This window comes from Lissotriton helveticus, chromosome 7 (genome assembly GCF_964261635.1).
Source record: "Lissotriton helveticus chromosome 7, aLisHel1.1, whole genome shotgun sequence".
Classification (NCBI taxonomy): domain Eukaryota; kingdom Metazoa; phylum Chordata; class Amphibia; order Caudata; family Salamandridae; genus Lissotriton; species Lissotriton helveticus.
Genome location: NC_136068.1, coordinates 97,495,061 through 97,521,240, shown reverse-complemented (window position 1 = coordinate 97,521,240; position 26,180 = coordinate 97,495,061). Strand labels below are relative to the sequence as shown.

General features: G+C 43.5%; 1 protein-coding gene across 3 annotated transcripts in view; it reads right to left on the bottom strand.

The window, feature by feature from the left end:
• The window catches only part of OSBPL2 (oxysterol binding protein like 2), a 341,693-nt gene extending 320,761 nt beyond the window's left edge, over positions 1 to 20,932 (bottom strand). For 2 of the 3 annotated variants that reach the window (XM_078651593.1, XM_078651598.1), the window contains exon 1: positions 20,700 to 20,838. The gene's annotated coding sequence lies outside the window, so the exon portion shown is untranslated. The other variant, XM_078651596.1, reaches the window with a different exon arrangement.
• Positions 20,933 to 26,180: the final 5,248 nt, after the last annotated feature.

Sequence of the window (26,180 nt, the reverse complement as noted above, 5' to 3'; positions counted from 1 at the left end):
GCGAACAATATTTCTAGTGTGTTATAAAATACAGCCAGATATAGCAAAATACAGCAATTTTGTGAGATGGATGAGTAGTTTTCCATCGCCTAGTCTAAGCAGATACAATGCTGTGTGCAGGACAATATGGTATGTTTAAAATTACTTTTATCTGAATGGTTTTAAGATATATGTTGCTGTGTGGCTGTGTGTGTGTGTGTGTGGTGTTGCTACTACTACTTGCTCCACTACGGTAGGAACTACTAAAACAGGCAGTACCAAACTCTACTCATATTAATACCATGATTGCTATTAATACAGTTACTACCTGTGCGACTACTGCTAGAACATTATGCACTACATCTACTACTTATTACGAGGACTGATAATATTCAACACGATATATACTGAATTGTTCCTACTACTTGTACTGTTGTTACTGCTAGTGCAACGCCTGGTGCTATTAGTCCTATATCTAGCTCTTCAACCGCTAAACTAAAAGAACTAACATCACTACTACCACCTCTGGTACTACTAATAAAACTACTAGTGCTTGTGACCATATAGGTGGCAGTACTATCATTGCTGTCTTCTTCAAGAGTAGTGATGGTATTACTAATTCTGATAGTCTTGGTAATATTGATTGTACTTTTAGTGCCAGTGGTAATAAAATAGTAGAATAGTACTATTAAGGGTAGTAGTAAAATCAACAATAAAGGTGGTGGTAGAAGTAGCATAAATAACAATATGCATAGCAGTAGTGGTAGTACTTGTACAAATGAATGGGGGCATAAGAATGAATACTAGTCATAGTAGCAGCAACCTATAGTAGTAAACGATCAAGTACTTCTATTCATACAACTAACACTACTGTTAGTACCACTAATAACACTAATAGCTGTATTGTAATATTAAGAATGGCAGAAAGACGAAAGAGTTTCGAGTTTCCACGCCCAGAGACATCTTATTCACGCAATTGGAGGTAGGGGACTTTTGCTAGTTTTAAGATTATTCAACGAACACCTTGGTGCGTGGAGCAAAAAGACTGGGTGATGTGAGGAGCAAGATGGCAAGAGGGTGGGTTGGGGTTTCGAAGGGGTAATACCTGCAGCCCAGCCCAATCAGCCGCTACCCTTGTGAACAAAGTATTCAGTGATTTGCTTCAATCAGTTTCTCAGAATAAAAACCCCTTACTCAGTCCTCCAACTCGAACATTCACTCACCAGACCCAAAATAACCACACTACTGAACCTTCGTAAGCTCAGAGTTACTTCCCCTCTTGCATTCTTTAGAATAGTCTTAAAAAAAACCTGCTAAAATGAAGAAACTGAGGCAGCTACAGCCAAATGTTTGGTGAATATGCGGATGCATCAGGGCAGTGGAAACATAGATAGAAGAGCGATTCTTCTTTGCCAAGAATGTATTATTTCACTCTATATGCACACACATCCATCTTTACATCACAGAGACTGATCTTAATTCAGCAAGCATTTCAAAGGGGATATGGTGACATTAAAAGTCTTTCAAACATTTTGCATCACTTAAAGAACGACACCATAGATCTTTAAGAGACTACTAGCAAGACGTATGTAAACGCGCAACTGTTCTTCACGACAGCCCTTGAAAAGGCAGTCGTGAAGAACAGTTACGTGTTTACATATGAGGTAAGAGGTGCATCCAAAAGCCCTATAATGTGAACACCAAATAAAACAAATGGAAAACAAATTAAACAATATCATCAGAATGAGTACATTAAAGCTCGTAAATATTTTATCACAACAAATAGATGTAGGCTAGTTTTCTGCAACACCAATTTTAGTCAGATGTTGGAATGACAGCATTAATAAAACAGGGTTCCGGTTTACCATTAATAAAAACAAAACAAAATAAAGTATTGGTAAACATTACTTTGATTAGCATTTGTTGAATGTGTACAGTTTAAGTTTCATAAAAGGATGTACTTTCTGTACTATCTTTTGTATCAATGTGTAGGAAAATGTCAAACTAGGCAGATCTGCCCCAGAGGATGGCACCTAAAAACTGTTTTAATGTATAACATGTTACTTAATTTGCCCTTAACCCGTTTGCTGCTTCGAACGTTCTGCGCCAGTGCGGAACGTTCTATTAAGAGGGCGGAGGCGCGTCGGCCAACGGACGTGTGCAGCACTACCGAAGTAGTGCTCGCGACGGCCGTTGGCCGACACCCGCAGCGAACGGGTTAATTACACATAATTCGTTTTTTTCTTTGAGACACAATGTTATCAACCAGGCAGGCAGAGGATATGAACATATGTGCTAAAGTAGTGTAATCACTCTCCTGTAGTGTTCGGCCACTTATAATATATGTTGGTGGAAGAGGAGGTGAAAAGTATTTTCAAGTTTTTGAACAGTCATGGATGTATTTTCAAATTGCAAGTAGTGAAGCAGTTTATATTGCAAAGTCATGGTAAATCCCAGGTTAAAAGAAATGCAGCAGATTAAAATACAACACTCCTAGCAACTGATGGTAACCAAATAAAGCGCCTAAAGTACAACTAGGACTGATACACAAATAAAGATATCAATGTATATGAAGGTGTCTGATTGTATTAGTATGTACCTAACCTTCCGAAGTTTCACAGAAGTGCCAGGCTCACTGGAGATGCATTACAATTACTGAATAATTCAAAAGCATTTCCTATCAGTGTAACTATAAATAGCTGCATCCACTTTTTATTTACTTATTCCAGCTTTGCCTACATAATTAGCCCATCTCAGAGCTTTAGACGCATGGAGAGCAGGCTTTGAAAACACAAAAGTTTCAAACTAGGGGCCGTATTACTCAAAGTGTCCAGGGGGGCAAAGGGTGTTTTCGCCCGCTTTCCGTGCCCCCCCTGGGCACTTTGGTATTACAGATGGGGCCACAGATGCTTCTGCGGTCCCTACTGTAGTAAAGATAGTGCGGACGCCCATGTAGCGCCAGCCATATCAAGAGAGGGTGATCCCTCATTTGCATGGGGTGTGGTCCCGTGCAAATGAAGAATTCGCTTTGCCTCTGTGCCCGTGCCATATTACCGATGTGATACAAAAGGGGATGATACAAAAGGGGATGATGGACGGAGCGTTTGAGCAAATCAAACACTCACCCCCAGTCAACTGATCTGGGTTTAATCCATCACCATTCTTTAGCCCACTCAGCCACCCCATTTCAGACATGGCTATATGCAAATCAGTCTGACCCTGTGCCTCATGGGAACAGTCCAGCCCGAACTGCCAAGCCATGTGTTCCATGGACCGGAAACAAGCATCCTGGGACCGGTTTCGGATTCATAATCCTCATCAGCCAGGCTATCTTGAATCCAGTGGCAAAGTGAGCAAGGGACTCACGTCTGAGCATACCCTGCCACACTTAGGGCGAACAAAGCGATACAAAAGGGGATGATGGACGGAGCGTTTGAGCAAATCAAACACTTACCCCCAGTCAACTGATCTGGGTTTAATCCATCACCATTCTTTAGCCCACTCAGCCACCCCATTTCAGACATGGCCATATGCAAATCAGTCTGACCCTGTGCCTCATGATAACAGTCCAGCCCGAACTGCCAAGCCATGTCTTCCATGGACCGGAAACAAGCATCCTGGGACCGGTTTCGGATTCATAATCCTCATCAGCCAGGCTATCTTGAATCCAGTGGCCAAGTGAGCAAGTAACTCACGTCTGAGCATACCCTGCCACACTTAGGGCGAACAAAGCGATACAAAAGGGGATGATGGACGGAGCGTTTGAGCAAATCAAACACTCACCCCCAGTCAACTGATCTGGGTTTAATCCATCACCATTCTTTAGCCCACTCAGCCACCCCACTCAGCCACCCCATTTCTGCACTGAAAGAGTGCCATAAAAAAGTGGCACACCGTCAGTGTGCTCCCAGAGGGCAGCCCTTTCAAGGGATGTAAGGGCGCTCTCAGCTCCCACCTGCAAGGGGGATCTCAAATCCCTTTTGGAAGGGTAGGCGGGTTGCCTCCTGAACAGAGCAACACAGAGCAGGTTTTAAACAGCTGCTTCGTATTTCTCTTGAATGCGCAGCCCCGGGAGCAGAGCACGTTCACGACCGCCCGGAGAACAACGCATTCTTCATAATACGGGGCACTTTCCCTGTTTGCACCCAGTGCACATGATTAAAGGTGCACCGTGACTCAAACTGGGAGAGTGCACACTTTCAATAATACGGGCCCTGCTGCTCAACTAAAACTGCTTACATTTTTCTTACTCATTAAGATCAACTACTATTCCCTTAAGCTCAGCCAGGCACCTGCTTATTCTCTCAGTGAGAATATGGTCATGTCATGGATACTAAAATTGTGTTTAAAGAAGGGTAAATATTTGGGCCCTGTTTTGTGTCGGGAAGCCTAACTCCACTGCTGATGCATTAGGGAAGTTTGAGACAGGGCGGAAAGAGACAAGAACATTCGGAAAAGGCAATACAATAAAAATCACAAGATTGCCTTGGCTTGGCTTTAAAAAGGGATGAAACTAGTCCTATATTTAAGAAAAGTTGAAATAGGTTGTCAGATTAGCCCTTAACATACTGCAATTTAATACTATATGGGTGTCCAGCCTTTTTAGCCACTAGAGTATGGCCTGGTAAGGGGGGCGCAAGTGGTGTTTATTACCTGGTAGCTCTACAAGCATAGCTGAGTATATCACATTCTAGGCGCCCTTCTGGAAAAGTCAACTTGAACTGTAAGACTCTCACGTCTGCCCAGGCTATAACAAAACATGCACCTTTTTGCATTTGATCCTTACCTTGATATACTTGGGTCACTTGCTTTGAAGTGATGCAACAAGGTGACTTGTCTGCTACCAATACAGCCGACAGGCCTTGAAGGCTAGGCAGGCCCCTGCCACTCGTGGGCAGTATCTATGTTTTACATCGGACAAACATTATACACATATATCCAATACTATACAGCTCAGAAAGAGGCTTTTGCCCTCTTCTCCCAACTAAAGACGAAAACAGGAAGGGAGTCAGAGCTCCACTTTCATAAAAATCAAATATTTTGTAGGAAAAAATCCGAGCCTGCATTGCTCTTTTTGTACCAATATGGGCATCAGTTATTACTAGATCCTCGGTCTCCGAGCTTGCCAGGGAGCATAAACTCAATTACCAATTGTTCACCACACGCAGGTGATAATATAGGTAGAATTCACACAGATATCACACAAATGAGCATTTATTTGCCTCTATGCTCAAGAGATGCGACATAATAACCAGTGCTGCCGACCCTGGAAACTGTCGAACCAGGTACGAGTCTCGGCATTTGCTCAATATCTTGTGATTCTTGGCAAATAGCTTAATCTCACTGCGCCAAAAATGGTAGATGGATACATATACACAGCAGCGATCACCATTGTTCTAGTTAGGTCGGATTTTCCATAGGAAGTACATTTTTTATATCAACAATATCTTTGGTATCATTTGACAAATCTTCCAAAACAGTTCATCCACCTCAGCCCATTCCTAACAAGTTTCACACAACCAGTCTAGCAGGAACCAAGAAAAGGAGGGTATCCCAAAACACTAATTTCACATATTAATTCCCAAAAGAAATTCTGGGAAGCGATACAGTACAAGAGCTAAACTGAGTTACAAAACAATTTACAAAAAGTTAGAACTGTATTCAGAAAACTTGCTTTTTGTTCTTTGATGTAAACCTGTTCAGCCAAGTTTAAAAACTTTACTTTCAAATTGGTGCTGCGGGGTGGTCGTGTAGGGGTTTAAAAAGATGTTGCTATATGGACTGCTGTTGTTGAGACATTCTCCGATTGGTCACTTCAAAGAGGACTAGTCAACCCAGATTGGCTGGACACAATCTGAATAATATGATATGGCAGCCTCTACAGAACTCAGTGAAATGGGTCTTGCGCATTGAGAATGAATTAAAACCAATACGTAAGGGAGCAGGGTGAACACACCCCGAGCCCTAAAGTACTTGTGGGAGGTTCCGAAAAGGTCCCGCCTTGATTGGCTAGCATGTAGAAGTCCCAAAATCCCCCCTCCCTTTGATTAACTAGCCACAACATGCTGTGGTTGCATTTACATGATTCAGAGACCTGGTCCCTACTGAAATATACGTAGTTGCCCGTTTAAGAAGTTGACAAAAAGGAGCATATAAGACGTGATAACAGAGTTCTTCACAATATAAATCATTTGTTGGAAGTGCCATACTAATTTTAGGAATTATGGTGCGTTATGAGGCGATTTAACCCTGTGAAAAATGCTAATCCTCTGTTGGGATTTGATGAATCATGTTAGAAAGAAAACTGTTTTATCTCATGATTTTCTCATACACAATAATGGAAGGTGCTGCAGAAGCTAAAATGCAAGCTCGTGTTCAATAATTCACACATTCTTCATCAGCCATGTGAGAATAAAGTCTGATTTTCTGAATAAAGCACTTCCAAACCCAGAAGCAGTCGGTCAGTTGATTTCCCAGCCTCCTGGACACTGGAGCACTAACACTGTATTTATGACAAATGTGTAAATCTAACGCCATCTTGAGGGAATCGAAGCTGTAAAACCCTATACATTTCCTATAGAAAGGAGCAAAATAAGGGAAAGGAGCAAAATGAGGGCATTCTTTTTGTTATAGATATTACGGTTAGTGCTCTAGAAAACTAAAATGAGGACACTTTTTAATGAGCGCTCAAATATCTTCTGCATCCATTTCAGTAAATCATTCTGACATGCAGACTGAAACTGGCAGTTTTAACACCAGCAGCAGCCTGCCAGATATATCTGCAGCTGCTCACTAAGAAGTTATCACAGAGTTCAAATGAGCAACTAGTGTGCCAACATTCTGTATTCAAGACAAAAATTAGACACGCCTGAATGCCATTTAGTTGGAATAGGAGCTATTAAAGATATATATATAGCGAATAAGGGAAAACAGCTCACTCAGCCAATCAAATTGCTCCTTTAAAAAAAAAAGAAAAAATTGCACAACCACAGGACTATTGAGCCTCTCGCAAACCCAAACATCCAGATATAACGTTTTTTAACCTTAATTTCTTAAAAACAACTAAAACAGATTTACATGAAATCACAAAAAGCATGCTTTCCGGACCAAGATCTAGCTTTCTGCCAAATTTTGTTTAAATCTGTTAAGACATTTTTCTGGAATAGCTGTTCAATTTTCCTGCAGAAAAAAAGATTTTTTCCTGGCCCCTGCTAGACGGATCACCCCAAAACCTTCTAGGAAGGAGATGAGGTGCCAAAGTAAATAGCAAACCAAAAATCAATTTCCTATAGTAACTAGTACCTAACCATAGACATGACTATGACTATCGTACCTAACCAACAAACACATATGTTAATTTTCATTGAAAAATAAAACCAAAAAGGTTAAAAGAAAAAAAGTGCTGTTATTGCGCAGATGACTAATAAAAATTTTCTAAAAAAAAACAAGCTAAAATAACGTTAAAGTTAGGTGTTGTAATAAGGTAAAAACAATTGTTTAAAAATAAAAAACACAGAAATTCACTAGTTATACTAATCTAACCACAACCTGTGCACCCCGCCATGCACTACTTAATGCACCACATTTTGGGATAACATCACTTCATTATTTAGTAATCTTAACATTTGTTAATATTACCTGAGCAAAGATTTTCCCTCATTAGTACCAGCAAAAATAGCATCAAGAAACAGAAAGGGGCCCAGTCAACCTTTACAATGTGCCTTCCACTGTGCAGCAATGTTGTGTTGCCGCGTTTTTAGTAACTTTTAATCCTATTGAGCTAAAAACTTTTTTAAATCTGCATATTATGCAGCGGATGATGGATTATGTGTCAAATTCATAATCTACTTGTTTAAGCGACAAAATGTTACAGAAATCTACTTGTCCATTAAAGAAATCCACTTGCCCCTTCTGTCTTATCAATTTCAGAAACATTAATACACATTAATTTGCCTTTAAATTAAACTAACAAGTTTTGCCACAATGCTAAAGTGTAACGTCTTAAATATTGGGAAAATTGATTTATTATATTGCCAAAAAAGTACTCAAAAGAAAAGTCTTGAATATGTAACTTCAGGTATTGCACTTTGGTCATCTCACAAAGCAAGCTGCAGTTTATGTGCATGGGCAGCTACTACTTTAGGAATCATTGTACTGACAATGACTGTATCACCCAGTTATGACTGATGGGCCTTCTTAGGGACACTTACATGCTGTTGCAGTACTAAAATGTTAAAAACTGCAACTAAAGTATTAGAAGCTTAAAGTCCATCAGATTATGTGTGTGAGATATTCAAAATGACATTTCCAGTTAGATAAATTCTGTTTTTATAAAATATGCAAATTATTTTAACTGATAGAAAAATAAGATGGCATTTTCAGATAGAGATAGGAAATTATATTCTGGGCAAAAGATATCCAGCATTTTCTTTAAATATTGCTTTGCCACCAACATTCACAGATTTTTATATTGCTGTTTTTTAAATAGGTTAAGACTTCCCTATTAATCTCAAATCGTGTTCACTGCTCGTTCCAAGCCGGGCTTGCTCTCTTCCCTGTAATTGGTCTGTTTTATGGCCTCGAGAATAACTACCAGTCAGTTTCGGCCTCTTTCACAGGTACACTGTGTGGTGTACCACCTTTGAAAAGACAAGGTCTTCATCTATCTGCATCTTCTCACTTCTCATTTTGAGCCCATATCACTTGTCGACAGCAGCTATAATTATGCAAGTCTTAGATAAGCCAATTTCGATCTCACTGGGCAGCTGCACTACGTTTAGGCCATTTTTTCTACCACAGCACTTGAGTTGGCTAATGGCAGCGGAATCTGCACCCTGTTTTTTCTAGATCTGCATGTGACTTTCGACACTAAACATGCCACAGTTAGCCATGGTCTTCAAATGATCGACATTGGGGGCACCAGTCTCCAGTAGGTCCACTTTGTCTTGACTCAAAGGGGCCAATGATATTTATTTACCTTTTTATCTCCTATCCATGTCCCTGTTGTTGTGGCATTTCTCAGGTACTGCACTGTCACCAAGAATGTTCAGCATCTTTTCTGAACATCTGGGGCACCTTGTAGTCAATTGATTTCCCCTATGACCTGCAAGTCAAGACTAACCAGATTCTCCTTCATACGATAAAGTTCTAGGATCCTTGTAGCACCAGTTAGATCATTTAGGGTGAAGGTTGGTATTGGATGGGCAGCTGATTGGCTTAAAAGGAGTACCAATAAAACTGAAGTAGTAATGATCAGTAAAGGTGTGTGACTCTGGATAGAATACTGTCCAAAAGATTTGGGCACCTGTCCTAAGCCTGCAAAATTTGTTATCTCGGGCTTTAAGCCCAATGCTGATCTGCAATTAATATTTTATGTCTCTACAGGGTCCTCAACCATTTTACTTAATCTAAAAATGTTATTTGGATTATTTTGTGTCTCACTGTTGAGGGAAGGCATTGTGCAGTCACTGCTATCAGCAGCTAGGGAATGGATTACAATAATGGAATACATACCAAGGCCTTGCTAAGGACTTCTGTTGGGTCTTCATAGGCTGCAGCACTCAAAACTGTGATGGGTGCTCACACATCTGCTATGTAACTCCGATTCTATGCAAGCTCCATTGGCTTCCCATCATCGCTGCATTTGTTTTAAAGTACTGTAGTTTGAGCATATCGTTCTTGAAAAACAAAGTTAGAAGTTATACCGCCAGCCACACTTTGTATGCAGCTAACATGGGTTTACTCTTGTTGCTGCGTTTTCAGAGCCAAAGGATTGGGTGTGAAACCTTTACTATTTTGGCAACGATCTGTATAAAAGTCTTCCTTCGCAGCTTGGTCTTGATTAATTTCCATTTCGGAAAGCAACTGAAAATGTGGCTACTTTTCTCTTGATACAAGTATTAAGGCATTCTGTCTTTTTCCGAATCTTTGTTGTCCAGCACATCTAGTGGCCCGTTTATCGAACACACCCTCTGCATGCATGTTTTCTTTGGAACGAGTGGAACTTATCTAGTTTTCAGGCACATACGGTATCTGAGCTGGGCTCCCGTTGAGGGAATTGGATCTGAACCAACCCGCTCTTCAGGTTCCTATAAAAGGATGTTGAATATTTTTAAGTACGGTTTCCCAGAACAATTTAGCAATCACAGGCAGAAATGCAGCAGGATATGCATCTGCTCTATTTTGGTTGTCATATATTCTGACCTGCTGCTTTTTTTTTGTTTTTTGTTTTTTAAAGAGATGCAGACCAGTACTTGGAGAACTGTGCTGGAATACAACGTGTAGGTTCTACAGCTAGTTTACAAATACCAGATGATGCATACAGATACACCCAGAATCTTCAGACAGGCATGCACTGAACCACTGACATACACACAGCACAGGCACACACTGGGCACATACTTAATGTGAACCAGACACACTGCAGGCCCACACAGCCAGCCGGGAGAGAGACAATGGGGACATACACTTGCGGCCACTCTCACACTCCAGATACACATACCCTGCAAAAACATTCTGACAGAAACACACACATACTCAGCAGAAACACTCATAGCCTTCAGAGAAAGACACTCTACAGAGTGACACACGCAAAATGTCACACACACTGTGGACACATACAATGTTGACACACACACCCTGCAGATATTCAAGGGCAGACACGCACACTGCAGAAACCCATGCAAAAATGCACAAACACTCCTGCACACCCTACCGAGAGGGCACCCAAGAGACATACATGTTCTGCAGACCGAACAGACACTCTGAAGTGCACACGTTTTTCCTTGGGTCCTTGAGGCAGAGCCGAATTGTCTCGGACACAGGGGAAGCTGAAGGCTAGAACCTCGGGACGTGTAATATTCTATAACCACAACACATAGGGCCAAGCAGGATGGAGACTCTACACGCCATGGGTAAAACGGATGCAAAGCAGCCCAAACTCACCTTCGAAAATAAAAGGCATACGAGACTGCCGGAAACTGAGGAGGAGGTCGACGCCGACTGTTATTCTATGCCGCAGTCTGAGGAACACAGTGAGGATTTGTGCATGTTGCCTCTTGAAATAAGATCAAGCCTAAAAACGATAGACACTAAGCTGGATGTCCTAACCTCCCAGCTGGATGAGGTCAAAAAACAAGTGGGCACATGAGACTAGGCTAGATGTCCGCAGGAACCAAAGCTCTGACAATCATGAGTTTCAAGGGGAAACCAGAGAGCAACTGCTGCAGATGGACATGGTCCTCACTCTCATAAGGGCGAAGTATTCCAGAGACGACTGCCATCGTTAAGATGGAGACCTAAGTGTCGGAACTCCTGAATGATCTGTTTGGGCCTGGCTTATCTGTGGTGTTCGTGGTCGAGAGAGCGCATCAGGCGCTGGGACCCAGACCGCCCGTCGGAGCGACACCCAGGCCGATCTTAGCCAAACTGTTGAATTACCTAGCAGGCTATACCCTGGGAGACCACCCCCAAATGCCTTACTAGATGAGGCATTCAAAGAAGAGATCAGAGAAGACATGGGCAAATATTTTCAGTTAAACTCTGGCATGGTTGAAACACAGGCATCCCTTTGGGAAGTGTTTAAAGTAGTTATTAGAGGGAAATGTATAGCGCGCCAAGCAGGGGTTTTGAAGGCTATCAGGAACACACTTGCATCCTTTGAAACACAAATCAAGAATCTTGAGACACAATTTTATACTACAAACAACCCTGCTTTACTGGTCCACCTTAAGGATCGTCTGCTAGTTTTAGGAGGAGGCACACTGGGAGGTGAAGTTTATGGGAAAACATGCACAGTCCAGACCATTCGGAGAGGGGGATAGGCCAGGCAAGACGCTTGTGAACATGCTACGAGCCCAAAGTAATGCCGCAAACGTCATCTAGATTAGAGGAGAGCACCGCTCCCTTCTCAGAGACCCACCTAAACTCCTGGAAAGATTCACCCAATTCTACTCTAATTTATATTCGACCACCCTCCAGGCACATCCGGAGGGCCTGCAGCCTTTCCTAGAATCGCTCAAGCTCCTGTGGTTGAGCAGGGGACATAGGGAGTATTTGGATAACCCTTTTACTGTGGAGGATGTTGCACAAGTCATTCGAGGCCTAACCTATGACAAGGCCCCAGTTTCTGATGGTCTGACCACAGTATTTTATAAAACGTACGTCGAGGAGTAACCCCGCACCTCATTGCAGTCTTTGAAGAAGCGCAGACCACTGGGATTCCCCCGCCCTTAATGCGGGAAGCTATTATTATCACGCTGCTCAACCCTGGGAAGCCCAGCAACGAAGTGGACTCATACAGACCACCATCTCTAATAAACGTGGACGTCAAAATGTTAGTGAAATTACTGGCAAATAGACTACAACCCCTGCTCCCACTAATCATAGGCCCTGATCAGTCGGGATTCATACTGGACAGATCTACGGCACATAATCTACGCACCTTCTTTTCTGTCCTACACCATTTCATCCTGACATGAAAGCAGCTGCCGTGTTCCTAGATGCAACTGAAGCATTTGATTCGCTTGAGTGGGGTTATCTATTTGCTATACTCGCAAGGATGGGGTTTAGCCCCTTATTTATGGGACTAATGTGGATACTATATACGGTACCTACCGCTAGGATCCGGCATAACGGTATGCTATCGAGCCCTACCCACATTACTTGTGGTACGAGACAGGGCTGTCCTCTTTCCCCTCTCTTGTTCGCCATAGCCATGGAGCCATTGGCAGTGCACATCAGGCAACACCACGCGGCAAGAGGCCTGGGCTTCAGTACAAGGGGGCTACTAACATTATACGCAGACTATATCACCCTCTACAAAAACAGCCCAGAGGAGAACATCACCCCCCCTTATATACATTTTATATATTTACATATATACATTTTATAACGTATACCTTTTGGTGGACTATCCGGTATATCCATAAACTGGGGAAAAGTCATCATCTTCCCGCTCAGAGATACCATCACCTCGTTCTCTGTTGAATATCTTCTTCAATGGGCCAACGGTCCGATAAAATATTTGGGCCTATTGCTCAGTCGGGAAGTGCAAGAGATCTGGTCCATGAACTTCAGGAGAGCCATCACATGACTGGAGGGAAAAGTAAATGCCTGGGCTGGGCTACCCCTTTCCCTGGCTGGGAGGGTTGCAGTAACTAAGATGGTTGTCCTGCCTACATTTCTATATCTATTCGTTAATATTCCGATCCCAATCGCACAGACTTTTTTTTTAACAAACTCAGATCATTACTAATAGCTTTGGTATGGGCGGGCGGGCAGGCGCATATCGCATGGGAGCTGCTAACGCTGCCACTGACGCAGGAAGGAATAAGCGCCACAGACTTTCAACTGTACGCCTCTTGTGCATAAGCACAGTTTCTACATTTCTGGATGCATCCTGTTCTGTTCCAGCCACATGTTGCAGTGGAGATGGACGAGGCAGCAACGGTGCCCCTCCAAGTGGCGAAATTCCAGGCATACATACGACCGTGAGAAGGTGTTGCCGCGGTCGAGACCCTGAGGTGGGCGTGGGAGAAGTTCCACGGCAGAGCCAAATTGCCAATATTATACACCCCCTCCATCCCTATAGCAAATAATCCTATGCTTCCTGTGATGACAGAGGGAGCCAGCAGATCCATAGTTAGTGATATGGGCCTACAAACCTTCGCAGACCTATACCCTGATGGTAGTTTTAGAGCCCTGCCGGTGACCACGATTCGGCGGGCTGGGCTATTTCCGGCGCTCTTCCTATATTACAGACTACGATCCACCCGCAAGCAAATACATGAGACCTTCCCAGGTCCTCCGCCCACTTTGCTGGTACTTACAAATATCATCAAGACAGCATCTCCTCGTAGACTCAGCACACGCCTATACAGCAATATGCAGAATTCAGCCCCCATTACTACGCCAATAGCGTTACATGATTGGAATTCCGACTTACAAACCCCTTTAACCGACTATCAGTGAACATTTTGTTGTCAGCAACTTACTGCTTTGTCGCCCAATTATAAACTACGGTTAATTCATTTCAAATTTCTCCACAGGTTTTATAGAAGAACTATTCAGTTGCATAGAATGAAGATTAGGGGAGATGAAATATGTGGATTTAGTCCGGCCACATTCATACACGTGGCATGGGATTGCCCTGGGCTGGCTGAATTCTGGGTTAAGATATTCCGCACAGTTCATGATATTATCAATACCCCTGCGGAAACCAAGCCCCACATTGGTCTACAAGGATATGTGAAAGACACACCACCAGAACACAGAAAACTGCAAGCCATGCTATTGCCCTTTGCTAAACAAAGGGTAGCCATACATTGCAGCAGGAGGGAGGTCCCCAGGTTGAAGGATTGGATGAGAGAGGTCAAATTTGGGCATAGACAATGAACAACGTTCTGGGAACAGATGCCACCTGCATCTAGGCCAAGAAACATTTAGGAGCCATTCATGGCAATGGCCTGTCCACAGCAGAATGAGGGGGAAAAACAGGAGGGTCAGGTGGGCGGCAAGATACATGTTTGAACACCCCAGTGAATAGGCCGATCTGTGATGAGCAGCAGATAAGTGAAACATGAACTAACTAGTCGCCCACCCACTTGGTAAGAAGCGCATGGCCTGTGCCCCCCAAATACAAGAAGCATACAAGAAGGATAGATACACTTCCAGCTCTTAGTCACCCCTATCATGGATTTTAGAGTCTTGTACGAGAAGTTATCTGTGCTGATGTATACCCTTGTAAATACTCCTCCTACTTACTGTATCGCTATCATTTTACAATGCTCTGTATCCAATGCCTTATGTTGGGATTGTTGGTTTGTAAAACTCAGTACATTTTACACCAAAAAAAAAAATCATTATAGTTAGGTGATTTTGCCAGTGACATCATTAACATTATGAATTTTAAAAACCCCACAAACATTCACTAGTTATAGTTGTTATAGTTAGCAGGGCTAATTATAACTTGCACCCCCACCATGCACTGCTTAAGACATCCCTCAGGACATCGTTTATGGCATCATCCATCTTTTGTAGATGTTGCTATATAAACAGATAGACCATTAGAGCTATTAAAGTAATAGCAAAATAGCTCAGAATAAAATGAAGCATCATCACTGCTATCATACATACAATCTCCATAAGTAAAGACAGCTTGTGTTATGTGAAACGTTGACCCTATACTTCATGGGTAGGCGAGTTCATGTTGACTGTGAACCACAGATGAAAGTGTAACCTACCCTGCACATGGTGTTCAATCTGTATACAACTGTTCGGGGAAACTCGAGTTTCTTCAGATACTGAAGCCTGGTTACATAATTAATGCCCTACGAAAAACAGTCTTCACCTGTATAAAACCCCTGTCACTCACTGAACCTACATTGAGAAAAGAAGTGGATATAAGTAGAAAAGTGGGTACTGCTGGCACTGTTAACTCTATGGAGAGTTTACTCTGTCAAACCAGTAGAAAAGGACTCCCTTTGGGGAGATTCTTCAGGGAGTTGGGGTAGTGGTCCACAGGCCATGCCAATTCAGTGAAACTTTTTTTCTTTTTTCTTTAAATAATAGTCATATTTCCCCATGGAAAAAGTGACTGTATGTAAAAATAAAAAATAAAATTCGTTTAAAAACAAGCACAGTCATGATTGCCTGCTGACCCTTATAGTCCACCATTGCTGTGTTTTTGGCCAATCACAGGTGGTGGCACAATATGACCTGCCTAATGAATTTTAATCAAACAAATTTTTCTCTGACCCCCTGCAATTCAGTATGTTGTGAGTCAACTTATCTGTACACGTCAGTTTGTATTCAAAAAAAGTTGGACAATTTGTAACCACTCTTTGTGAATATAATCTTTATATACAAGGCCCAAATATATTCAGAACTGATAGTGTAGACCAGGACAAAAGTGCATTGGGAAGAGTTCTGTGGATGCCCCAATATTGGGAGTGCATTGAATATAGCATGTCTGCTGGATATGCAATATGAGATCTGTGCAGACCTCAGTATTGAGATAGCACTCAAGTTTAGGATTGAATTATATTCTGAAGGTCAGTGGGTGCCTCAGTTCTGGGAGACGCGGGTAAACTCCGGGGCAAAATGGAAGAGCTTTACGGGAGAGTGTACAGTCTCAGCACCTGGATAGCCGGGTATACTACAGGGAAGGCTACTGATGCACTGTGAGAGGTCTGTCTAAAGTCTCATTACTGAGATCTCAGTTCAAATGGCATGTAAGGAAAGGAGTGCCTTGCACAAGCTCTACAAAAGGTCTCAGGACTGAGGATACTGGGCAATGTACAACAAGGTAAAGGTGCATTATGTGAGCTCTTTGGATCCAGCAGTATTGGGGTAGCAGTTTGCTTACACTGCATGTAATAACAGAGTAAGCATTGTTGAGAGCGCGGTCTCCTTACTAAGATAGCAGTGAACAACACAGGTCAGAAAAAAAGTGGACTGTGAGCAATCTTACAACAGAAATTTTAATAAAATGTTCATGTCTTATGAAACAATAGTTTTTATAGTGAAAACAAATCATATTGTTCACTTGCACATGTATTAAAAAGCTGAAGAGACCAAATGCAGAGCAGCACTTTGTTGCAGGCCAGACAGCTGTAGTTTTTTCTAGGTGACTCAGATAAAGGTCCCCTTTGCTTACTGAGGAACAAACTAGTTTAATGTAAGCACCAAAAGAGAAGCATGTCTCTATTCTAGTTCATTCAAAGCTTTGAAAACTTCAAGAGTTGTCGGACAACTGGTTAGTTACAAACTGACCGAGCGCATGGCGATGGTCCGTATCAGGGTATTCCTCAGTTGCTGCTTTTAACAATGTTTTCAAGAGTTTTCTAATGTGCAAATTTTTTGGTACGGTCCTTAAACTGGGTATCAGAGCATTTTAAAGTCTGGAGGCCCTGGCTTCCACAGGAACCTCCTGCATGCTTTTGTCATTTGAACACTTGTTGAATGATCAGCTGTGACGTGATCGCCTGTAGTTTGTAGGATGCAATGGGGCAACATTTTCAGCAGCTACTTCCTTATGACCTTATCAAAGCACTTTGTACGATTATTTCATTCTCGGATCCACTGGGACCTCACAAACAGCCTTTTAACTAAACTTACCTTGTATGTCTCAACTGTACATTCTGACCGTTCAAAGGGAGTTTATTCTTTAGTTAATTAAAACCTTAACAGTATTACAAAAAAAACATCCATAAAGTCTGCAAATTTTTAAAACAGAACATCAGTTTGTTGCCGATCAATATATTAAAAAAAAGCTGTTGATTAAACATTCTCGAATTGTTACCCAGAATCCCAATCTATTTACTTCGATGGAATCCCAACCATTTCAGCGGTTCACGGATCAATATGCGGACCTGGTCTGTGGTACTTTCTGACAGTGACTTTTGCACCCCCGCATTTTGGGGTGTGGTGGGAGACTTTGTAATGGATGGGCAGCCTTTGTGTGGAATGCACTTTCTAGAGTTTTTGCTCCTGTCTCTGATGTTTATAAATCCATAACTGGCTACTACAGCATGAAAGCATAAGAGTGTGCAAAGGGACACCTCGTGGTCCCGCAGGAACAGTGACAGAGTAATGTTGCAAGACTGTGGACGTTTGAAGGTCGAGACGCAACTGGTTCAGGGACATTCGCAACAGCCCAATCACAGCTAGGCACTGGCCCAAGCCCAAACATGATATTTGCTTAGACCTCAAACAGTGTTTTGCAAATAAACCGTCCCAGACAGAACCCTACCAGAGCCAAATGATTACAGGTGACACGTAATAGCTACAGGGCGGAGAAGGAGCAGTAAGCAATAGCTTTGGTCTAAAAATGATCAAAACAGTCCAGAAGAAGCAGGTATCAAATCAAGTGCAGGAGGCAGAACGCAACACACAAAAGGGAGGAACTCACCCTGGCAACCCAACCCAACCAACCAACACCCCCCCCCCCCCCCCCCCAGTGTGTACTATCAACGTCCAGTGGAAAAAGAGGCAAGTCATTACACCAAAAGGTGAACTAAAATGAAGGCAAGACACTGTGGGTAGACATCCCAGTCAGTCTAAGTCCAAGGGCTACGGGTCACATGATCGCAAGAAAAGTATTTGGAAACAATTTAGTAAACCTGGAAAGTCACGTGAGACATGCTCAGCTGCTTAGAACAAGCCCCCCCTCCCCCATCTCTTTCCATCCCACTTTCTCTGCAAAAATGTTTGATGTGTGCCTTTGCTTGAAAAAACGCACTTGGAAAATGTCCCAAACTATCTAAAGAAAGCCTTAATTATCTCTTACGTGTCTTCCTCCTGCCTTCAGTCCCTTCAGGCTAGGAGTGCCCATCCCAGACAAGCAGGGCACAGTTCACGTACCGACTCCCACACACGTATTGCACACTTCCACAAAGTCAATTAAAGGAAGATTAATTTGCCTGGCGTGCCAAATTCACAACATAATCACTCGCCACAACACGTGATGCTTGCAAGTCAATAAACTGTTGGTAACCAGCACACGCCCGTGCCAAAAATGAATGGAATGTACTCGGATTGCTCCACTATAGTCTACTGGAGGAAGGGCGGGCTTGTTGTACTTAACGTTCACCAACACAAACGGTAATTTAGGATGGGCCCAATCTGCGCGCCCATAAAACGTCATTAAACCCTAGTTACTTAATTCGAAGGGGGAGTGGGGGCGGACACACACCAACCAGTAACCCCAAGGGCCTAAAGGTTGGGGAGGTTTAAGGAGCTATGGCTGTGCTTCAGAACAGGATTAACACCCCCCCCCCTTGCAAGGATTCCCTGACAGACAAGTCTACTCATCCGCTCAATACCACACAGAACGTCAAAAACGGCCACGCAATTCGTAATTTGAGAAATGTACTTCCTGTACCTCATTTAAACCCACAATTTTTCAACAACTTGTGAAAACTGTGACAGAGCTGGCTTCGTCAGAGGTGCATGTTATCACTGGACGAGAAATACCGAGATTACTACAGGGCCACTATAGGGCGGTGGGACAGTGCGGCTGCACTGAGCGCTGACATGGAGGGGGGAGCACTGACCTCAGGGGGGCGCTGTGTTTAGCAGTAATTTAAGATTTAAATGCACCTGCTGCAGAGTTCCTTCTGTATACAGCTGTCAAGCAGCAATAAAAAGGTCAAGATTACTCTTACAATTAAGGTTCCTGCGAGAGAGAGAGATGGTCATGATCAAGACAGAGCAAGCAAGTTGGTTAAACTGAAGGAAAATTCCTTCAGTGCAGGTGAAGAACTTTCAGCTGCCTTTGAAACCTACTCAACAAGTCAATATTGGCCAGTGAGATCATAAAGAGATCAGTATTACAAAATAAGTTAAACAATGGATGTTGAGAAAGAACGTAACAAAGAGGGCGCACACACAGCACAAGAACACTTTTGCCAAGGAACTCTCTAAACGCGGTACGGTCAGCGTTTTCAAAGAAAGCGTGTTAGCAGCTATCTATAAATTTTCATCTGTTAGTTTATTGCGTAAGTAAATGAATAGATGAAAAGCTGCAACAACTTATCCATACATTTTGCAGACATGGAGAAATGTAAGTAGTGTTCAGAATGTAATTTCAAAGCCGAAATTAGTAGTAGTTGGTAGTTGTACGAATAGTAGTAGGTACTGTTAAAATATTGGAAAGGGTTATTCTGTTTTTATATTTTGAAAGCGGGCATTCCTGTCACCTAGAAAGTTCACTATTTTTTTAAAGGCAGAATAGCGGCCCAAATGAGGAATACCGGTTAGGATGTAAAACTGCATAATTTGCAAAACTACCCTTATATTTTTGTGAGGGTCAACAAAATAACAATAGAGGTCCGTATCAAACAAACAACCTGTTGGTGAATTTGGAGAAAACGCAATTTACTACCCAATATACAAGTGCCTGCTAACAATCAATTAACAAGAAAATCTGTACAAGGGCAATCCGCTGATGTCTCATGGTCAATGGCTTCTCGGCGATGTTAAGCGCTCAGACTGGAAACAGAAGCTACGCTTGGAAATGACAGGTACATCATAGTGATAGCCTGAAATATATTGTTTACAACTAATAACATGACAATGATATAATGCGCGATAGATATAAAAGCACATGGACGCAGAATTCTATTTAACATCCATAAATAAAATTAACATAAACAAACATAAGTGACTCAGCAACAGAAGCGATTGCTTGGGAAACATAAACCCTACACATCAAACATTGTTGAACCTGCTTCATGTACCTTTATCAAAATAGTTAGACATTTGATCTTGACATTTATAGAACAGTGATGTTTGGCTGCAGGTTATATACACATATTGACTTTTTAACATTGTAAGCTTTTCCGCATGTTTGTTTTGCTTTATTAAGACTTAGTGATTAGAGCATTTTTTGGAGTTAGAAAATGGATTCTTATACATCTTTAATTAAAAATGGAGTGAATAAGCTAATTAATCGTCCAACAAAACGAGGTTGTGGCAATCGAGGACCTGTGTAGGTCAGTCATCAACCTGACATTACCCACATTCCGCAAACGCACAACTGTAACCTTCTTAGTCCATCTGTTGAGGGTAGGAAAACCCCAAACATCACACACAGGTACCTAGGAGAGGCCAGGTAAGAAAACAGACTGCCTCAAGCACGCCCCCTGGCACATACCAAACAGGGTATCAAATATGACTACACTGAACACCCCCCGAAAGCGGCGGGAAACGGAGCCTACCTGTGCAAAATGTCTAAGGACAGTCCGTTATCGGACACCGACATCCACTGTCCGTTACTATTCCTTCTAAGGACGTCTGCTGTCCTATAATTATGGCGAGCAATACCAGAGATCAGGCGGCTACCCACCCAGGTACTCACCACCAATCACATTGGAGGAAACGTATCCTATTTGCCCTGAAAAGCGTAATGACCGTGGATTCGTTGGATGAACACTTGCAACAGGATTGGCCAGGAAGTGCTCTCCGTTCATTGGCTCTTAGACGTATTGTGGTTTGTGATGGGATAAGTAAATGTCTGTCAGTTGCTCATTGGTTAGCATTAAAGCCAGCTGGTTTGCCTGTAGTGTCCTCCTTTCCGCCTGCTGTCAGGGGGCGTGTCCCTTCGAGGCCTCCTTACTTTAGTGAACGGATGGGCGAACGGCGGTTATTTGAAAGGTCTCGGTAACGGAATGAACGGAGCCGTGCAGCGAGGAAATCTCTAGGCCACAGCGGTCTTAGAAAGCTTCTAAAACGCATTTTGATAGCGTCTGTGGTACCGTTCGGCCTGTGAATCCCTGAGGGGCCGCGTCTTGTCAGCCCACATACTTCCTCCTTTAGAATCCAGAAATGGAACTAGAATGCTGACATTACTTATGGAACATGTGAGTCCTGAGAACCATGTTGCAGGGTAGGAATCTGTCAAATCTAAAGCCTTTAGTGACTTCGACAGGTCTCCTTCGTGGATCTGCTAACCAGGCGCCCCCCAGCGCCATGAGGACAACGCGTTTGCGGTGCTAACTCCAGGGATGCATTGGAAATCAATAGCAACCCTGCCCAAAATATATCATATTTATTTAGTGCATTTTTATAAAGCGCGGACATTACCCGAAGGTGCCAGAGCGCTGAACAATGGAGCCAGTTACGATACAAGAGAACAGTGGAAACACATACAACATTACAAACTAAAAAAGAAGGTTACATGAACACAAAATCCAACACCAACAAAGCACGCAGGAGAGAGGAATGTACAGGGAAAAAAATACAAATTTACAATGAGTTAACTTCCAAGAGGGGCCTGAGCATGACAGTATTAGTTCTGAAAGTGTCTTTGAAAGAGGAGCGATTTGAGATCAGCTTTGAAGATCCGGGTAGAGGAGGTGGCACGGAGCAATGGGGGAAATGAGTTCCAGATTCTCACCGCATTGCCTGAGAAGGATTGTGCCATCGATCTTTCCCTTTTGAAGACTGGGGGCTCAAGCAGAAGATTTTCCGCATTGCGCGAGGGTCGCGAGCCTCCGGACAATTTCAGTTTGTTTGCCAGGTAACAAGGGGAGGACGTGCGCAAGGCTTTATGCGTGATGCAGGCAGTTTTGTAGATAGAGCTTGCCTCGATCGGAAGCCATCGAAGAGAGGACAGGATAGGAGTGATGTGGTCACTTCGTTTAGACCCTGTAATGAAGCGAGCTTCTGAATGGAGGATGGATTTGAGAGGGGAGAGGTGAGATTTAGGTAGGCCTGTCAGAAGAGAATTGCAATAATCCAGTCTTGAGAGAACCATTGATTATACCAAGGTTTTTAAGTCTTTCTCCTGGAAAAACCAACGGATCCCCCACAGAAGGCGCAACTGGTATCATTGGTTCCTGGCAATAGAGTTGATGTGGGAGATTAGGTTGAGTCTTTTGTCAAGTATGACACCTAGGGATGTCGCGCTGTCGACAATGATGGGTTTGTTGTTGAGTAACTTCAGCTGATCCATCCACGATTGAATGGGAGGAGGTGAGAGAGAGGTAGAAAGGGGGAAGAATTCAGTTTTGGCGCCACACAGAGGAACACTCAAACGGGCGCTGCGACGGAGAGAGATTAGGGGTTCCCGTTAGAATATTTTGAGAAACAGTAGCTCCAAGACATGCATTTTTATAGAACAGTTGTCACATATGTGGGTGAAAAAGCTGCGGCTGACTAGGAGGAATATGGTAGTAGAGTCAAATAAGTTGGCTACAGGAGTGATGAAAAATATAACAACAATGTGTAAAGTAACGGACCTGCATCCAATTTCAAAGCAAGCATATTTATTATTATTAACAACCTGGTACATTTCCTTCTCATACATCTTCTCCAACCTCTACGTCCGTTGTTCCTTCCTCGCATCAAGTCCCAAAATCTAGCATGCTCTGCAGTAGGGAGAATATGTGGCGTAACGGCCAGAGCTGCTGATTTTGGATCTGGAGAACCAGTTTCCAGTCTCTGCGTTGGCTCAACATTCTCTCGGCAAATCGCAATCTTCCTGTGACTACAAAAATGAATGTGCGAATTGTAACTGGTGCTCATGTTGTTGGGTGCTTGAGCCACTCATGAGGGATTTGTGGTTGGAGGGCCTAGGCACAGCACACAGCCAGAGCACAAGTCCTATAAAAAGAAGTGGGGGAACTGACAATATGCAAATGACGTCACATGCTCAATGTGTCCCGGTGTCTGAAAATTACATTGGGACACGTTCAGGTTATTTCTGTGGGGCCCAGCTTCTTGGCAGGGGGGACGGCGTCCACGCTGTGTAAAGAGTGAGGGGGACGCCGTCCACCCGCGTGTACCCCCGACTCGAGCCCTGCACACAGCGTAATGAGGAGACGCACACAAGTAGAACATTTGTGCGGTACTCTATTCCCGCCTCGGCTTCCGGTACCCCTTTTTATTTGGTTACTTTATTTCCGGCCCCTCCTTTACATGGGCCCTACCAACATGCGGAGTGTCCCGGGTGCAACCAGAGACACACCCCTCAGAATATGTCTTGTGGAGCAAGCCACCAGAACATAACATTCCTCCTTTGTTTAGAACAAAAACAATTCTAACATGTTTATTTATTTATTTATTTTAAAAATTTATAAAGCGCGGCGTATACCCGTGGGTGTCTTGGCGCTATAATTTTGCTGAAAATCCCAGAATGAAGTGGTATCTGCCTTAAAACGTATTGTTACTGAACAGATTATTGGTCGAATAACCAGGTTTTTACCAATTTTCTAAATTGAAATAACGAGGGTGACAGTTTTATTTCCTTTGGGAGCATGTTCCAGATTTTGGCTGCAGCGTTGGTAAAGCTTCTATCGCCCCATGTCACCGTCCTGGTACGTGGTACTACCAGTAGGTGGCTCTGTTCGGAGCGTAAGGATCTTTTTGGTGAGTAGTAATAGAGTTTCTGTTTGAGAAATGCTGGTCCAAGACCCTTAAGGGCTTTATAGGTGAGGCACAGGGTCTTGAATCTAATGCGATTTCTCACTGTTAACCAGTGGAAGTTTCTTATCGCTTGCTTGGTGGACTGAAACTTAGGAATGCCAGCTAGTAGCCTTGCGGCCGCATTTTGAATAAGCTGCAGTTTGGCCACCACCCGTGCCTGGGCGTTTACAAACAGTCCGTTACAGTAGTCAAGTGATGAGAGTACTAAGGAGCTCACCACTGTTTTCCTAGCACTCTCAGGGAGATAGGGCAGGATTTTTCTAATGATCTTAAGCTTGTAGAAAGCAGACGACGCAACCTGGTTGGCATGGTTGGAAAAATTGAGATTGTCGTCAATTATAATGCCTAAGTTCCTGACCTTTTTCACTGGTTCTGGAGGGGCTCCGAGGGATGTCGGCCACCAAAGAGTGGACCACTGCGGTGATAGATTTCCAAAGATCATTACCTCGGTTTTCTCCGAGTTGAGGCGCAAGCAATTTTCAGACATCCATTCCTTGATGGCAAGCATGCCTTCTTGGAATCTGGCGGCAACCTCCTCACCATTGTTCTTGATTGCGATCACCAGTTGGGTGTCGTCGGTGTAGGAGGTAAGGCTCATCCGGTAGTTCTTGATCACCCTTGCTAAGTCCGACACATAGATGTTAAAGAGTGTCGGACTTAGGGATGAGCCTTGCGGGACGCCACATGGGAGGGCGAGCTGAGGGGATTGAAATGCGCCCAGTGTCACTGCCTGTGTTCTATTGGACAGGAATGAAGCCAGAAGCTCCTTGGCCTTTGAGCAAATGCCCATCTCCTCGACACGGTCAATCAGAACAGTATGATTGACCGTGTCGAAGGCCGCCGAGAGATCCAGTAGGACCAGTATAGCTGTTCCTCCTTGGTCCCTAATGGTTCTGATATCATCGGCGGCCTTAACGTTAACACATGACATAACGGTAACACAACAGAAAATTAGAGAGAGACACATAGAGAGAAAAAATATATATAGAGAGAGATCAGAAATATGTTATCTGAAGCTTGGCATTAGATGAACACATAATCCTTCAGACGGAAAGAGGCCTGAGGTGGTAACTCCTGCGACGGCTCTCACAGTCCGGACCATCACCTCCATGGATCACTAGGGGCTGCTGACAATCTTCAGGACCATTCCGGAGTGCTGACCCCAACATTTGGCCTGTGACAGTCTTTGGGTTGCGGGCAGCCACCAGGTCCCCCCTGGCAGGTGAGGATGTTAAGCCCTCACCGGGCACTGACGGTAGTGAAATTTCATCAGACTCTGTGTCCATGTCCCCCCTTTCGGAAGGTGCCCCAGTGTCTTGAGTTCTCCAAAGGTCTGTACTTCTTGAAACAGGAAATGTTCCTTGTGATGGTGTCCCCTGCCTTCCCGGCAGTTACCATTGTTCTTTTTATTGCCTGAATAGTCCAAAGATTTAACTAGAATAGGAGAGTTACCTTCCCACGTGGATTCCGATTCTTTACCATGTCCAAATCTCCCACAACCAGTGGTCTCTCCTTGGCTCCACAGGTTCTGGACATGCGTTCATTCTGGATTCGTCGTTGTTTTAACCTTTCCCATACTTGTTGTTGTAGATTCGACAGTTGATTCACTTTGGGAATATCTCCCACCACTTTTTTGATGCAGAGTGATCCAGGGCTGACTTGAGTCGTAGAATGGGGAGTGAGTCGGTACTCTCATAGAAAAGTGTAAAGGGCGCACTCCAGGTTCTGGCCACGAGCCAAAGCAATCCGAAGAACTTTATTTAGCGTGCACATAAAACACTCTCCCTCTCTGTTGGCTTGAGGCCACCTGGGGTGATTTATCGATGCCGCACCCCCCTATACTGCAAGTATTCTGCCACTTCATAGCTAGAGAAGGGAGGACCATTATCTGTCTGCAGCTCTTCCAGGAGTCCATGAGTGGCCTTTATCTTCTCCAAGTGTGGTATGGTGTTGCTTGCCGTCGCTGACTCCAGGATCTCAACCTCCGGATATTTGGAGAAATCATCTATCACCACTAGCATGTGTCTCCCATCCGGGAGACTCCCAAAGTCTGCACTCGCCTGGTGCCACGGGTGCAGTGGTATGTCCTCAGTGATAATTGGAGTTGGGGGCTCAGCTGGGCCAGTCGCTTGACAGGAATTGCAGTCACGAACAGTTTGTTCTACGAGGTCGTCAAGGTAGGGAAACCATACTTTACAGAGCAGATGAGACTTCGTTTTCACAATTCCTTGGTGTGCTATATGTGCCAGATCGACCATCCATTGTGGCAAAGT